This window comes from Crocuta crocuta, unplaced genomic scaffold (assembly GCF_008692635.1).
Source record: "Crocuta crocuta isolate KB4526 unplaced genomic scaffold, BGI_CrCroc_1.0 scaffold179, whole genome shotgun sequence".
NCBI lineage: Eukaryota > Metazoa > Chordata > Mammalia > Carnivora > Hyaenidae > Crocuta > Crocuta crocuta.
The window spans coordinates 10,462,743-10,469,319 of record NW_027551568.1 but is presented as its reverse complement, the minus strand read 5'-3'; the positions used below and the strand labels follow the sequence as shown (position 1 = coordinate 10,469,319).

The 6,577-nt window shown below is 39.6% G+C and overlaps 1 non-coding gene across 1 annotated transcript; it reads right to left on the bottom strand.

Moving 5' to 3' along the window:
• Positions 1 to 4,265: 4,265 nt before the first annotated feature.
• LOC144220395 (U6 spliceosomal RNA) lies at positions 4,266 to 4,368 on the bottom strand. Its single transcript, XR_013331723.1, has one exon. It is a non-coding gene; the product is annotated as a U6 spliceosomal RNA (small nuclear RNA).
• Between the last annotated feature and the right edge of the window lie 2,209 nt (positions 4,369 to 6,577).

Here is a 6,577-nt window from a genome sequence, read left to right as displayed (position 1 = left end):
GGAATTTAAGAAACAAAACAATGAATATATGAGAAATGGGGGGAAGAGAAGAGACAGAATCAAACCACGAAAGACTCTTAAACTGAGGGTTGATGGAGGGAGGTGGATAGGAGATGAGATACATGGATAATGGATATTAAGGAGGACACTTGTGATGAGCACTGGGTGTGATGAATCACTGAATTCTACTCTCCAAACCAGTATTGCACTCTAAGTTAACTAACTAAAATTGAAATATAAATAAATAAATATATGAGATTTGGGAGTTCTTTATTTGCTTTAGAAAAAACTGCATTAGGGGTGCCCGGGTGGCTCAGCCAGTTGAGCCTCCGACTTCCACTCAGGTCATGATCTCCCGGCGTAGGTTCAAACCCCGCGTCGGGCCCTGTGCTGACAGCTAGCTCAGAGCCTGGAGCCTGCTTCAGATTCTGTGTCTCCCTCTCTCTCTGACCCTCTCTTGCTCATGCTGTATCTTTCTCTCTCTCTCTCTCAGAAATAAAACATTTTAAAAATTAAAAAAAAGAAAAAACTGAATTATATCTCCCATACATTTTTCTACATCATATTTTTCTTACTTGTCAGTAGTTAATAGAAATACCATCAAGGTAACTGTTACTGCTCAAATTCATTTTAATGACTTCTTCATTTTTCATGAAAAATGTAGATACACTAAAACTTATTTAACCTTATTCTCTTGATATATATGTCTTGCTTCTGATTTTTTTGCCCCTGTGAAACAATGCTGTAATAAACACTCTTACACTCAGTTCCCTTTATGTCTATGGGATAGGTTCCGGAGAGTGAGATTTCTGAGTTAAAAGAGATTTCCTGGGTCAAAGATGCATTTTTATTTTGAATAGATGTTTTCAGTTTTCTTTCCAAAATGGTTGTAATAATGTCTACAAGCGATGTAGGTGAGTACATTGCCCCCATCATTGCCAGAAATCAGTGTTATTGTATTTTTTAAGCCTTGGAGAAAATGGATATATAAGGTAATACTTCATTGTTCTCTGCCTACCAGTGAACATGAGCATCTTTTTCTATGTTTGTTATACATTTGAATTTTCTCTTCTGCAATTTCCATACATAGACTTTACTATTTTATTTTTTGATAAGATGCAATAACTTTGCATGCTACAGACACTCATCCTTTATCTGCCAACTATATTATTATTCTCCATTTCTCCCACTTAATTGACTTTATACTATCTTTGGCATGCATATTTTTAAAATTTTATGGTCAGTTATGTCCATATTCTTTTTTAAAAAAATTTTTAACGGTTATTTTTGAGAAAAGAGTGTGAGTGAGGGAGGGGCAGAGAGAGGGGAGACACAGAATGTGAAGCAGGCTCCAGGCTCTGAGCTGTCAGCACAGAGCCCAATGCAGGGCTCAAACCCACAAACTGTGAGATCATGACCTGAGCTGAAGTCAGAGGCTCAACTGACTGAGCCACCCAGGCGCCCCATGTCCATATTCTTTTGAGTACATCTGTGTTTTTTTGTGTTTATTGGGGTCTTCCCAACTTCCAGGTTGTGTGTATATTTATGGTCCTTTGATTTTCTGTTTTTCACACTTAAATAGTTTATTCATTTTTCCTACTTTTAGCATGACATAGATAGATATCCAACCTTATTTTTCTTTTTTTTCCCTTAATAGTTTATTGTCAAGTTGGTTTCCATACAACACCCAGTGCTCATCCCCACAAGTGCCCTCTTCCATGCCCATCACCCCCCTTCCCCACTCCCACACCTTCTGCCTTCAGTTTGTCCTCAGCATTCAAGAGTCTCTCATGGTTTGCCTCCCTCCCTCTCCCCAACTATTTTTCCCCTTCTTCTCCCACTTCGTCCTCCATTAACTTCCTCCTAATCCACCTATATGTGCAAACATATGGTATTTGTCTTTCTCTGCCTGACTTATTTCTTTAGAAAGATAACCAACTATTATTTAATAGTGTTAGAACTATTAAATAATTTATCATTTTATGCACTGTCTTGAAAAACCACCTTTGTCATATATTTTTTATAAATAATGAGATTGCTTTCTGGGATATTTTTGTAGTTTCTCTATTTATCTATTATTTTTCAATACTATATTAGTATGAGTACAGAAGAGCAGACATTAAGGTCTCACATTCTGTACTAGTTAGATATTGTTGCTTAGTAGTTTACAGCAATTATCTTTGTAAACAAAATTGCTCACCTATTTTGTTAGTTGGGTGGGTGTCTTTTCTGTTCTGAGTCACTTCTGATTTGTTGGGCTTGCCCGTGGACCTGTGGTCAGCTGGTGCATTGGCCAGTAGCTGGGTTATCTAGGATGGTGACACTCACATGTCTGACTGTTGTAGGCTGTTCACACTGGTGCCTCAGTCTCCTCCACATGATCCCTCCTACTTCAGCAGACTAGTTCAGGTTCAGGTCCATGGTAATCTTGGAATTTTGAGTGTGGTAAGAAAGAGAAAGACCTAATGTGCAATATGTATATATATATAACGTTTACTACTGTCTTAGAGGTCAAAGCAAGCGAAAGGCCGAATTCAGATTCAAGGCAGGTAGAAGGGGTGGGGAAAATATACTCTGCTCCTTGATGAAAGAGTTGTGCATGTAGGAACTGGAAGAATTTATGGCCATTTTAAGACATTTCCACATATTAAGAACCAGAATGAAACTTTGTTTTCCAGCATCAAATAGGACCCTACCACTCTCTAGGTTATAAATTTCCCTTGGCATCCTTGATCTTCAGAATAAACTCCAGAACTATCAGTATGACATGGTCTAGTCTCTGCCCACACCAGGAGTGCCCATTCACAGTGATACCTTGAGCTCCATCATGCAGAACTATTTTGTCTTCCTCTCTCCTGTACCTTTGCTCAACTTAAGCCAGTAGTGATGGACTTTTATTTTCCTCTCTCCATTTGTCTGCTTTGACTCATACCAATATTTCCTTTAATTCAGCATGCCCTTGATTTTTCCTACCCCCCAATAAATAAGGGGGCTATTTTTCTTGGTACCAGGCTAGCAGCCACTGGGCTTCACACTTTTGTGGTGATTCTTTAGTGAAAGGTCACTGTTCTTGCACCTGCAGAACTTGGGAGGAACAGCCTCTCCCTTTTCCCCTCTCTATGTCAACCAGGCTGGTCCTTTCCCTGAGGAGGAAGCCCACCTGTGACCTGGTCACAGGTGAGATAAGAGGCAAAAGACCCTATTACATCCTCCAATCAGCAGCTTCACCTTTGTGAAGGTTTAGGCCCATGCTTGCTATACAAAGGCAGATAATCACACGTTCACTTAGGTAATTGATACTGGTATCTATTAAGTAGACTCTGGACAGGAAGAGGGTGATGTCCTACATCCTGTGTGCCTGTGTCTGGAATGTTCTTTGCATTAATCTGTGCTTTCAATTGATACTCACTGACTACCTGGTGCATGCCATTGTGCTAGATGCTGAAGATAAAAGGGTGAATTAGATCAACCCAGCCCTGTTCTGATGGTGTTTGTAAATTAAAGTGATTCTCTTGTAAAGTCTTTCTTCATTTCACTCCCATTCCATCCCTACTTCCTATAGCCAAGTACATCTTTTAATCCTTGTTGTTCCTACAACTTTCATTTGTCACTTCCCAAGGGAAGTATACACACACACACACACACACACACACACACACACACACACACAAGCAGGCTTGCGTCCCTAAGCCATGCCTGCCAGGAAAAGGATGATAACGCAATACAAGGAAATGGCACTTTTAAACCAGAGCTCACACACAGAAGAATTACTATAATCCCAATCCCTTTAACTTTCCTTCTTTCCCCTTCAAGATACCTGAAAATTCACATATCCTTTGGGTGATTAGTATAGTGCTTTTCTGGCAGTCTGGGACCGATTTCTATTTTCTTCCTTGTGGCTGTAGCCAGAGCTGCTGACTCTGTCTTGGATTCAGCTCTCTGAGACCACAGGCCCTGAACCCTAACACTCACTGAAGCACTCCAGCTCTGGTTGGGGTGGGAAACAGACACTTCTCTGAGGTTAAAGCTGTCTATTTAGCTCCTCAGTGTAGCAATGCTTTACTTTCAGTTTTCTTATTTATTTATTTATTTATTTATTTATTTATTTATTTACACTTAGAGTTTTGGAATGAGTTAATTGAGATATAATTCAGAGAACACTTTAATGGATTCAGGTTTTTTACTTTAAGGTTTGTTATTATTATTGTTATTATTATGTGCCAAATGTGTTTCTTTTCTTCTGTATGGATTTTATTTTTCAATTGAAAACAATGGAATGCTTCACAAACTCATGTGTCATCCTTGCATAGAGGCCATGCTAACCTTCTCTGTATTGTTCTAATTTTTTTCTTTTTACAAATAGTTTATTGTCAAAGTAGTTTCCACATAACACTCAGTGNAACCAAGAGTTGGTTTTTTGAAAAAGTAAACAAAATTGACAAACCTCTAGCCAGACTAATCAAAAAGAAAAGAGAGAACACCCAAATAGACAAAATTATGAATGAAAATGGACTTATTACAACCAACCCCTCAGAAATACAAGCAATTATCAGGGAATACTATGAAAAATTATATGCCAACAAATTGGACAACTTAGAAGAAATGGACAAATTCCTGAACACACACTCACTACCAAAATTCACACGGGAAGAAATGTATTGTTCTAATTTTGGTACATGTGCTGCTGAGGCAAGGATTAAATATATTTCCTCTTTAATGCCTAGTGACACTAACAAATCTACCCATTTTATGCATGAGGGATTAAAATCCCAGAGAAGAGCCTTGCTCAGAGACAAGTAATCCTCTCCTGTCCTTCAGTCTTATACGTCAGTGTCCCAGGCTGGATTTACAGTCTGAGTATTCATCAGGTGCTAAAGCAAAGAGGCTTGCTGGTAGCCTTTGAGGCTGTCTAAAGAGTTTATGTTAGCAAACAGATTAGGTCTCATGTCTTCCTCAACAGGGTATGATATTCCACTGTCAATGGGGTTATTATAAATTATTTCACATTTGTTGAGGGGACCTTTGTCTGGCTGAGCTGTGAGGGAACACTCTGCCATCTTTATCTTTGGAGTCTTGGAGCTCAGCTCAGAGTCAGGCAGATTGTAATGAATTAACCTGTTGGAAAGTTATGAGCATGAGACAGTCTTTGGTTCTTTGCTCTAGTATAAGACAGTGATCTGACCCAAGTCTCTAAAGGAGTGTACCCACATAGACCTGTGGTTATCATGGGACACATAATCAACCTTCTGGTTCCCAAGCCTCTGATGCCCCAGGGGTACCACCTTGCTTACTGATGGATCAGAAATGGAAGACCAATAATAGTCATTATTTATGATATGGTGATTGTATGCTCAACCCAACTGTAAGGTAATTACACATATTGTCTCATTTAGTCTTAATACCTCTTTTTAAAGTTTATTTATTTATTTTAAGAGAGAGAGAGGGAGGAGGGGCAGAGAAAAGGAGAGAGGGTATCTGTCAGCACAGAGCCAAACGTGGATTTCAAACCCATGAACCATGAAATCATGACTTGAGCTGAAGTGAAGACTCAGATTCTTCACCAAATGAGCCACCCAGGCAGCCCTAGTCTTAACACCTCTTAGGAAAGCACTGCATTTTCCCCATTTTATAAATAAGGGCACTAAAGCACAGAAAAACTAAGTAACCTGCTAATGTCAAACTTCAAATGACAGAATTAGGCTTCAAATCGGCAATATGACTCCAGTACCCGAGTCTTTAAAAAAGAGATGACAAAACAATCACTTCATGACATTTCAGAAAATGTCTTGAAAACCTCATGGGGCTTTCCTTTGTTTTGGCATTAACAAGGCAAGACAGTAGGACTGGAGCTGACCCAATAGTGAGTCAAGAGTCCCAGATTCTCATCCTGACTCTGACAACTCACATAAGCTTCTTAGACTGCAATGTCTTCATTTGTAGAATGATAGATGGAACTAGTTGGTCATGACAAAGATGTCATGGGCTTTGTAGTCAGACAAAGTCTAAAGTTGATTTTACCACATGCTAACTGTTCATGCTAGGGCAGGTGGCTTAATCATTCTAAATGTCTTTTTCTCTTCACATGTGGAGTGGGCATGTAAAACCTTATAATAAAAGCTACTGTGGCAAGTAAATGCATATAAAGAGAGAAGCTCACGTGAGGCTTGTGACAGATGCCCAGATCAGTGCTCTATGACATGGTCAGGCCCTTCAGCAGGTGAGTCTGGAAACAAGATGTGGTTCCCAGAGCTCCTGTTTATTTATTTCCACCTTTATTTCCATTGGCCTCCCAGGCCAAGCAACCCTTATGATCTGTGAGTATGAGGTTCATGGTTTGAATGTTTATGAAGCGTGTCTCCCTGGCAGCCACAATCAGTGCCAGGATTCTCCTCATGGCTCCTTGTTCTAACAACTCATTTTTCTTGGCAACACCTTTGACTGCCATGGGTATATGATTTCTGTGATCTCTCAATATCCTCTCTCTGAAGGCTTTGAGAGAGTCTGTGCAATCCTAACCACCTTTCATCTTTCGACTTCTGGAGTACTTTACCAAGAGAATACTACACATAAGGCACCA